The sequence below is a fragment of the Pinus tabuliformis genome, chromosome J (assembly GCF_031772625.1).
Source record: "Pinus tabuliformis cultivar Carrire ecotype Pingquan chromosome J, CPIR1, whole genome shotgun sequence".
NCBI lineage: Eukaryota > Viridiplantae > Streptophyta > Pinopsida > Pinales > Pinaceae > Pinus > Pinus tabuliformis.
In genome coordinates, this window is record NC_142295.1 from 1,055,614,223 (window position 1) to 1,055,625,814 (window position 11,592).

At 32.0% G+C, this 11,592-nt stretch overlaps 1 pseudogene; it reads left to right on the forward strand.

Annotated features, from left to right (window-relative positions):
- The first annotated feature begins 1,781 nt into the window (after positions 1–1,781).
- LOC149230577 (peroxidase 56 pseudogene) lies at positions 1,782–2,490 on the forward strand (annotated as a pseudogene).
- Positions 2,491–11,592: the final 9,102 nt, after the last annotated feature.

Below are 11,592 nucleotides of genomic sequence, written 5' to 3' on the forward strand. Positions count from 1 at the left end.
TATAAAACCTAAGACCGTTTGCCTCATTTAGTATTCTCAAGATCTTTAAGGTATCTGGGAAATTTAAGATAGCAGATAAAGATTGATGTCCTGTATGATATTCAAATATCCGCTCGGCCTTTCCTTGGAGCAGGCTTTGACATGGCCAGTATTATCATTTTCATTTTAATATTTCCATCTGCTCAGGATTTACCTTGTGTACTTTCTCCAAGTGGCCGCATACTCCCACACGACAAGCAGAGCCCGGCCTTTCCTTTGGAGGATAGTTTGACATGACCAGTATTTAAAAGGCAGAGACTGGTCCGAATGGCCAAATAACCATTCAAAATATTTCATCTCCAACCACGTCTGACCGCAGGTAGAATTCACTTGAATCTGTAATTTTCATATTTTTATCATGAAAAAATACTGAAATGCTTTTGTTAAAATTTTTAGTATTGCTTAAAATATTTTATAAAACATGAAATTTGGAAGAGTAAGTCACTCGTACGCATGTGTACATGAGCACTCATTCTGGTTTTTCCCCTGCGAAAGTTCTGCACTTCGCAAGTAATTCTTCTTTCCTGTTTTCAATCTGCTTTCAATCTGCAAGATGTAGACTTAAACAACTCATAACACAGAAACTAAAAGAAAATATTGCGTGTTTATTTTGTAATTCGTATTTTGTTGATCTTAATGGCTAGTAAATTGTTTCAGTAGAATTTGATAATGTGTAGTTTGATATTTCAATATTGAATAATAGTTTATATTACTAAAGAAATTATCTACTTATGCCACTAAAGAATGTATGCAACTCATGAACGGAATCTTTTTAGCACTTTCGTACCACTTTATAATTTTTATATGTTGTCGCACTTAATAGCATGTTTCCATTTCAAAACAGAGTTGTTAATAGGTTCATTTTACATATGGATCTTGCGATTCCGGATCAGAGATTACGACTTCAAACATGTTGTAGTTTTAAAATTCCTCGACAGATTTCCATTCATGAATCATGGACCGCCATTGAAGATCCTGTTTCTATTCACTCTGGACGCCCAAATTAACCCTTTTCTAACACATTAGATTAGCAGAACATTTATATAGAAAAATAGAGATTTGAAAACCCTTAGACTCCAGCTTCATCTGCATTAATTAGTTTCAGGTATTTGTTCACATAGATATTTTGCAATACAAAAATGCATACTAAACTGTAAAATGAGGTACTCTTATGAGGTTGTAAACTTTCAGAAGTTCAAAAATAATCAAAACTTTACTTTGCTTATTTAACTGTGCACCGAAAACAAAAACAATGTTGATTTCCAAATTTTCGAAGATTGCAGAACTTGCATTCCCAGAATTAAAGAAAGGGTTTTTTTTTTCTTTCTTTTTTTCCAGTCCTTTAAGAGGAACCCAAACAACGGATAAAGGGCCAACATGCTGCATCTAAAACCCTCATGAAATTTCTCTTTCTTCACTTCGAGAGTTTATTGTGTGCTTACCTGGTTTGTGCATGGCAAAGTCTCCCGGTCTGATGACAAGGCCAATAGTTCTTGAATTTTGACTGCTCACATTGTCTTGTTTTCTACTTGCACAAACCAGAGAGAAATGCATGGCTTGAAGGCGGCCCTTGGTCGAGTGATACATCTTGTGGTTGTTCGAGTGAGCTTACCCATCCACCTCCCCCTAAACTGTACTTGCAAGTTTCTATTTCCCACGGCAACACGAGAGGTAGATCCCTGTAGAGCTTCATCAAACGCCCGCCTATAATGGTCGTGCGACACGTTGGACATGCAAAAGAGATGGGTAAAGACGTTGGGTATGCAAGAAGGATGAGAGGTAGGCAGGTGGTAAAATTGTGGGCCCACGGGATTTTGCGTGTTTGAAAGCCCACGGGATTTTGCATGTTGAAGACTTAGTTGTTCTATCGGGTAACTCCATATCTAATCTCGAACTAAATATACACAAATACAATTCAAAATGGTATATATATATATATATATATATATATATATATATATATATATATATATATATATATATATATCGAGCTCGCAATGTTTCTGCTATATCTAACAAATTAGGTTTTGATTGGGTAATGCTATAGGTGGACATACTATCGGAGTCGGGCTGTGCAATTTCTTCAGCAACAGACTCTACAACTTCACTGGGAAAGGTGACATGGATCCCTCCCTGGACAAGTCCTATGCAGAGGAGCTCAAGACTAAGTGCACGAGCTTAGCTGACAATACAACCACAGTGCCAATGGATCCTGGCAGCTCTCTCAACTTCGACAGGCATTATTACAGTACTCTGGAATCAAACAGAGGGTTATTCCAATCAGATGTCGTGCTTCTCACTGACTCCACTTCCAAAAGTATTGCCGAGAAGCAGTTAGAGGGAGACAACTTTATTCAGAACTTCAAAATCTCAATTCAGCGAATGGGAAGTATCGGAGTGCTTACTGGTAGTGCTGGGGAAATCAGAAAGAGGTGCGCCTTTGTCAACTAAGGAACAGGAAGACTAGTTGATCATAATACTCTCTGGCTAGTTAAATTTTTAATTCATGTTCTGTTCCTTACCTGGTTACCTAAGAAATAATCCCTACCAAATAACGAGGCTTCAACGGTGGCAGGTTTGGACATTTTTATGTAATAATTAGACGCTCAAATTTTCGTTAATTGCTAAATGCTTGTCGGTGGGGAAGTTTCTGTTCGGTAGTTTAGTTTCTATATTAATAATAAACAATGCTCAGTGATATTTCGATGTCTTCGGGGAATGAGTACTGGTGGACAGGACTCTTGTGTTTTTTTAAGGCATTGAGTAACTATTCCATGTTTTTTTGGTCGAAATTTTGTGGAATAATTTTGGATTAAATTTTGATTTTTTGTTTTAAAAATGTGTTTTTAATGTGTAAATTATATTATAGCATAAAATTTGTTACTCAAATTTGTTATTTTATAAAATTTCAATTAAATCCGAGAAAAATTATATTTAAAAAACTCTCAAACTAAACAAATACAATAAATCTATATCAAATTACTTCATTTATTAGTTGTATAAGTTTTTTTTTTTTTTTTTTAGTTTCTCTAAATAAATAATTGGTAATTTGATTTGAAAATTAACAGGATGATGATAACTGACTTTAATTAAGATTCAATATAGTTTGAGATGTAAAAAATAAAAAGAAATTTCTAAATTTTAAAAATTTTATGTTTGAAAATATCAAATATAGCATTTCAAATTCACTGTTAAAATAAAAACATTTATAAAATATTACTGTTACATATAATTTTAAATTTAACCATTAAGAAAAAGACATTTACTTTCACGTGAAGGTTTAGTAGGAATAATATTTATTTTTCATAGACAAGATAGAAAATAAAATTCCAGGGTGGTTGTGGTTGGAAATAATAATTACTGCAGTATGGAGTGTAGTTTATAGTTAGAGTCTGAGATGATTTGAGTTACTATAAGATTTTTAAAAGCTCTGTCTCTCGCAGATCTGAATAAGGACATCTGAGTTCTTCATTTGTGTATATACCCCATCTGAGTATTAGCAGCTTCCATGGGTTCTCTCTTGGTGCCAGAGGCGATAGGGGTAATAGAAAGTTTATAAAAGCAAAGCGGGACAAGACAAGGAGAAAGTAAATCTCACAATCTTAAGGACATCTGAGTTCTTCATTTGTGTATATACCCCATCTGAGTATTAGCAGCTTCCATGGGTTCTCTCTTGGTGCCAGAGGCGATAGGGGTAATAGAAAGTTTATAAAAGCAAAGCGGGACAAGACAAGGAGAAAGTAAATCTCACAATCTTCTTGGACTAAACTGCTGGTTGATATTATGTACACTTATTCATATGAGCTGCTTCAAGTTTCAAGGGTGGAGTAATGGGCATAATGGTCCATGATTTCCGCACATAAATTTTTGGAGGGAACACCACTTGTCGGTGTTGTTGCAATGTTTACTTCAAAATGCTTGTTACTTGCATGAACTGGACTATTGGCAGTTAAGAAGGCAAAGTGGCGAAGTGTACCGGCTATTCCTCTTTGATGTTTCAGGGAGATCTTGAGAATCTAGTTGAATATTTTTTATTTTTTTTAAATCTAGTAATGATATTCCAGGACAAGCATATTTTCATATGCATGTAATTCTTGTTTGTAACATAGTTATTTTTTTCTTTTTAATCGTAAGGCCACGGAGGTACTTGAATGCATGTAAATTTCTTTTATAAATCAATCACTTTTGATAGTTGATTATCCTCTTTGTTGTCAACTGGGTTTGTTGATGGTTTAATGATGCTAATTGGTGTAATTTTGAACTTCGATTCACATCGTATCACATTTAACATTCTACCGTGTACTCTTTTGTATGGTCCGCAGGTAGTATGCTACTGACCTGGGTGTGCAAAACATTACCTCTTTACATTATGCAGTAGAAACATAAGTGCATTGTTGATCATTTTATATGTTCATACATTAAGAGGTCGATTCTGAATGGAAGTATGTTCAAACATGCAATATATTTTCCGTATTTATTTGGTTGTTATGTTTCTCGATTGTATAAAATTTATTCCACTACACCTGTAAAATTAATTTGGGAGGTTATGCATCAACGTTTTATGTTTTGGTTTGCACTAGAACACAACTTAGTAAAATTCTAAAAAGTTATTCCTCATTATGAAGATTGCGTATCAGCATTTTTGTACAGTTAGTAAAATTCTAAAAAGTTATTCCTAGAGAGGAAAGTGAAGGGTGGTTCCTCCGAATATCTTGTAAGCAACTTCAACATCTAAATATTATTTGCCACCGGCTACTAGCTTTAGTTATCAGCAATATACACTTTAGCAGGGCCAGCGTTGAAGCATACACAGCAACGAACAATAGTCATTATACTATTATCCAGCGTAGTTTCAATTTTTTTTTTAATATATATTTTATTTTGAAACATCATGTCTGCAACGTCGAAATGTTTTGCACATATCTTCCCCCACACTTGTTTCTCAACCCCGTTGTTTCTCAACCCCAGCAGGGACTAAAATATGCCAACAGATTTTATACCTGTCTTACAGGCAAATATATTGTAATCGAATTCATCACTAGCAAACTTGGAAGTCTGATTTGTTACGACAATTCATGTATTCCAATAGGTATTAGCGACCCAATTCCTTGGTTCCATTCCAGATCCGTTGTAGCAAACTTGGAAGTCTGATTTGTCATGTTTCTGGTTTGAAATGTTCTGGTTATAAATGTATAAACGTTCAAAGTTCAGTTCTTCAACTGCAAATGACAGGGTTGATGTTTCCACCGGCTGTCAACCTCAACCACATTAACCTTGGTGAATTGATTAAGCAGAATAACATAGGAAATGGCGAGTGGGATTAAGAGTTTATTTTTTATGATAGGTGTCCAATTTCTGAGAGGTGGTGGCAGCGAGTAGCTCAGAGGTGGCAGCAAGGCGGTGACACCGGTGGTGGCAGCGAGTAGCTCAGAGGTATGTGTTTTGATGCCTATTAAATTTACATAATGTGTTTAATTTGGCTCAAAGCCCTGCAATGTCTAATTTGTCTCAAAACCATATTAATTGATTATATCAAACATATCTTCAGTGTCATGTAGAGCACGATAGCACACAATGGCTAGAGTGGCATACTTTTTCACTAATTATCAAAATTTCTTCCATTATTGTAGTGTTGAATTCTTTCTATCCTACTACAGACTAGTTATGTATTTTCTTCAATTTTATTTCTTCGTACGAATAGGGTTTACATGTAGTGAAACCCTAACACTAAATTAATGTTGGTTTACATTTTAACCTTTATAAATTAGGATCATTCAATTTTTATGTTTTTCTTATGTAGAGAGAGAGATCTTAAGTTATAATTTAGTTTATTACTCTTATTTTGTTTAGTTTACTAATGTTATTTTGTTTATGCGTACCTGAATGGGGCAATTTACCGGGAGATATGGTTATCTTCAACATGTATTTAAACAATTTTATTTCTCAATATTTCCACATATTTCGCTTCCATGGTTTTACATTCAAATATTACTCTTCTTATTTTATATTACTAATGTTTTTATCTTGATATCCCCAGGTTGAGGAGGAAGGAAATTTATGTGCTCTTTATTAGATATTATTCTCTGTTGCAAGTCTTTTTTTTTTTGGTTTCCATAAATAGCCTCTTTTGACTCTTTACCTCGTACCTAAACATACTAATCCCCTATATTATTTTCAATCGTTACAGGTATGACTTGAGGAAATAAAAGAATTTTGCTTCCGTTGTACCAAAGACATTCAACTTAATTCCTAAATTGACTTTCTCTTCCTTAGTTTACACGTCATACATTTCTCAATTCACCCCAAACTTTGTGTGAAGTTATCCTAACGTGAAGATAAAAGTGATTTGTTCATGATATCCTGAAATAGGGTTTTTGCTAGACTTCTAACCTTCCCATGGATACCATGTGTATAAAACAGTTATGAGCCTTAACAAATGGCATATTATATGGTTAGACAGGGACTACGGGCTGCATGCACTACAACTATGTATTGCCAATACAATAATTGTAACAAGAAATCAGTCTCCTAATCATGCATTAAATGACTGCCCAGAACCGGGCAGAACCATTGGCATATGCAGTTCATGCCACATAAAACAGTTACAGAGTAAATTGCCTTTCTCAGCTGATCCAAACAGTTCTTAAACATCAATGCGGTACTCAGAACTGTCTGTTGCTTTATAACGATGTGAGGGTGAAACCAATTTAGGTTCATAGAAAGGGAAGGGCATGCGGGACCCTTCATGTGTGGGAAGAAAGACTGCTAGAACGTCGAATTCCTGTTGAGATTTGGACCCTTATCCCATGCGAAGGTGGACTACTGGAACATGATCATAGTTTCAAAAATCCTTTCAAACGAACTCATTGGACACAGAAATCGAAAAAGCAAAGAAACATTCAATCCATAAATTAACGCAACGATTGGTAACCTGAGAAAAACTCCGTTTGGGTCTACAGAGATAAATTACTGGAGAGAAGAATACGTTACAGAGAATTTATCGGGAAGCTTTTGCACTGAGATTGTACCCGATCTGGGTTGCAAGAATTTAATATCCTCTGTTCTTAACGTTGTTCTGGGGTGTTTTCCTTGTGACAACTGAACTATAATAGCGGGGGCTACGTTCTTCTAACTCTACATTAAACCCGTGATTGCGGCAATTCGTCCATTCCACCACTACATTGAAAACATTACATGCCCAGCAATAAACCTGATGCCTTTTGAAAGATATGCACCCCATCAATAGCCCCTGCATTAAGACATGTACTTTTTTGGAAGAGGTGTGCATATATATAAGAAAGGAGAAAAAATGTATTGTTAAAATATTTTAGTAGTGTGTTTATGGGTGAGATGTGCAATTTTTCCTGTGTTTAACATGGAGTATATGCGGGAAAAGTTTGTGCATTTACGGATTTCATCTTTCTTGGGATATAGCAGATTTAGAATTGAGATGGATTTTGACTCGCTGTTAAAATTGTTAAAAAGAGGTGTAATTTTTCTCTGATGGTTAATATGGAGTTAAAAAATAGTATATTAAGAACCAATGTAGATTTATTTTAAATAGAAATCTATCATGTATTAAAATTGATCAATAAATAGTTTGTACCTTTAGACGTATCATCTTTTTTAATAAAAATATTTTAATGATAAGTGGTTTATTGCCAGAAAAATATGTAATTCTTTAAGAAATCCAATATTGAATTGACACTTACATATTAAAAACCAACATAAATCTATCTTGATTACGTATATATCATATTTTAAACAATCAAAAATCGAAATTCTTTTCGAATATATTGTTACTCTGTAATTTAAAATATATAACCTTTTCCTGATGTGCAAAGTTAGATTGAAGTCTCGAAACATGCTATTCTCCACCATTTATAAGTGATAACACAAAAATTTCAGAGTTATTGTCTTATATTGATTTTCCTTATAAATAAAATTTAAAATTCAAAAAAAAAAAGTAGGGAAGGTTTCTCGTGAAAAAAAAATCTAAAGCATGAAAGTCACAGTCACCTTTACCATGTTACCATGTGTAGTTAAAGTCTTACACCTCGATGTCACCAACAAGCATTACATGACAACCTCTGCTTGAAATATTATTGTTTACTAGCAGTCACAGAAACTATAGATTAACTAATTCCATTCTTTCTTTTAGCAAACCAGCATTTGTAAATGCATAGTATTCTACTGCAAGTAAACTCTCTTTGTTATGATTGCAGGTCAAAAAATGTATTACACGACATGAGCTCTACAATATATCAACCTTTTCATGGTTAACACTGGCATTATAATTGTGGCTGGACAAGCTCTGAAGGTAAGAGGGAAATAGCATGCAATTTCCCAAATACACCCCAAATAGAAGGCAGTTAATTTTCGATTTATTCTTAATTATGTCGAGGGTATGAATTCCATTGGAAGCTATAAGGGTATTGCTTATGGTTAAAAGACTGTCACTTCTGTCCTTTACGTGGTTCAACTTAAAATTACACGTCATATTAAATGAAGAAAATGTTCTAGGATTAATGACGAACATGCTAGGGAAGTGGAAAATAAGAAAGAGAAATTTCCATAGATTAGATTCTCTGTAAAGAGAATGGCAGCATTGAAATGATTTGCAAATAACAGATTATGAGTGCTTATATGTATCGGGTTGATTTGTGTACAGGCAATATATACATTATACAGCAATCAGGGCATATTGAAGCTACCTTACTGCATTATAATTACAGGAATTATTTGCAGTATTTTTGCATTTGGTGTCCCACACATGTCGGCTTTGAGGTTGTGGCTTGGTGTTTCAACCATCTCTAGTCTCACCTATATCATTATTGCTATTGGGTTATGCTTAAAAGATGGTATTTTTTCTCCCTCCTCAATTATCCAAATAGCAGTTTTTTTTTGTCAATGAATGTGTGCCTAGTTGTTATACTTCATCTGCATATTGGGAGTGTTGGGTACTGACAATCTTCTTCTCATAATGTTTGCATTTCTCCTACTGAATGATCTGCTAGAGTGTGAAAGAATGAAGCACAAGTTTGGTTTTCTAAAGTTTATGTCACTTTGGATGTGCAGGTCAGAATAGGCCGGCAAGAGACTACGGAATTTCAGGTTCAACGACCAGCAAAGTTTTTAACACAATTGGTGCTGCAGCCAATCTTGTTTTCTCATATAATAGCGGAATGCTTCCTGAAATACAGGTAAGTGGGGATTGGATGCTTCCTGTAATAATAGAGGGTTTGTTTTTGTTTATTAATGTGGGGTTTTTGTTTCTTAAAATAAGGTTCGGTTTTATTTGAATTATATGATTAGTAAGGATGGAATTTGATGGCCAAATTATTTATTATAGGATGATTTGTTTTTCAAAATACAATTTAAAAAGTTATAAAAACGTCAATTTCTTTTTTGAAATTATAAAAACAAGTTAAGAAATGGAAAAACCAGCAAATTTGATAAGTGAAATTTATTTTAAAATTCTAACCTTGATAATTAATTAACAAACATTGCAGTTCTTTGATACTTTTTCTGATAACTTTCTGTAAGTACATTCAGCATGACCGTTGTAACCCCAGATCAATTCTCTTCTCTTTTTTTTCTTTCGTTTTGGCAGTTTTAATTAGAATGTCAAAGTTATTAATACTGGGGTGGTCTCCGCTTAGGTTCAGACTGATTTGTTAATGCAAAGTTCTGAACAACATTTAAATTAATGTAAGCCAAATCATCCCAGTGTCACTAGCACCCTACTAAATTCCACTCAGAAGATATTGGCTTTTGTTCATATACTTCCCTGGAACGTGTATTCATTTTTTGGCAATCATGATATCCAAGTTTGTGGTGCAGGATCAGTCCCATAGAATTAAACTTTATCCATTCATATGAGCGAATTAAACTTTATCCATTCATATGACCGCTTACCTGTGCAGATCATATTTTTAAACCAGTCTCAAGCACATCTATATTTGTACGAATTGCACTTATCTTCTTGAATTTGTTTTCTATGGGCTACATCACTAGTTTTTTTTCTAGAAAGAAAATCTTGATATTATATTGAGGATATATAAACAAAATGTTCAGATAGTTCTGAAAGAGTTGGATGAACTCCTGAATACTACGGATAAGCAGCATCTCAAACCATCATTACTAATTATAAATGTTTATTTTTTCATTACATTATATATATATGAATGAGATAAAAGTGAGTAACATTAATTTATTATTAATATCAAAATATTTATTTTATAATGTATTTTATATTAATAAAATTTAAAATAATTATAAAAATTAATTAAATTATAAATTTATTTTAAATTATTGTTATTATTATTATTTTAATTATAAAAAATAATATATAAGTTAAATATAATTGTATTTGAAAATTTATGTAATCTAATGATGAAAATTTACAATTTGTAAATAGTTTTTATAATAATACTATAGTTGTAATAATATCATGACTTATCAATATTACATATCCAAAAAAATTATCTCATTTTATAGGAAATTTATTTATATAACATTTTTTAAGTGTTAATTTTAATTAAAAAAATAAAAAACATAATTTTTTTTAAATAAATTTCAATCTTCCCTATATAATTTTTATTAAAAATATTGTAAAATAATTCATAAAATTTAAATAATCTTTACTATCTATTTAATAGTTATTAAAAACCTCTTAAAAAATAAACACCATTTTTACTAAATTATAAAACAACCCAATATCATAATGATATTTCAAAATGGCAGATAACTAATTATGCATAGCCGCGACATTGTAACAGATAAATAGTTATATACATAGTAATTAATTGTGTGAGTTATGCATATCGATTAAATTCTTTTTATTTATAGAAAATGTAGAAAATATATATTTAAACAATATTAAGGCACAAGTCATTCCTCCATCTCTTATTAGTACTAAAACATCCGACATCTGACATATGTATGGACTTGTGAATGTGGGGAAGAGCTAATAAAAAAATCGAGTTTGCATTTAAAAATTATGATTAATGGTGGTTTATTTATATAAAGGAAATTTTTTTAAGAAATATTATTTCTTAAAAAATATCAATTTTCATTGATTTAAAACATGTAATTTATTTTATAGGCTAGTTTCATAATAATAATACTAACATTCAAATTTTAAGATTATAATTAGATTAGGCAGTGTATAAAACATTAAAACTTTTCAAAATCATTTAATTTTTAAAATTTTTAAAATTATATATATTTATATTTAAATAAATATATTTCTTATTTTCTACTGATATATCTATATTTTTATGTAAAAATATAAGCAATTTATTCGCTAATTTACAATGCTTTCATTTAAATAAAATTTGGGAGTAATTTATTGGCTGTTATGGAGTGCATTCATTAACTAAATTGCTAAGTGAGTCAATTATATACTATTTTGTCATTGTTAAAGTAGTGGATGCTATATTTTATGGATTTGAATTGGGTGTTTTTAAGCATTATTAAGCTTCTTAATAGAGTATATTTTAAATTAATATTATTTTTATTAATATACTGTATTTTAAATTGAATAATTTT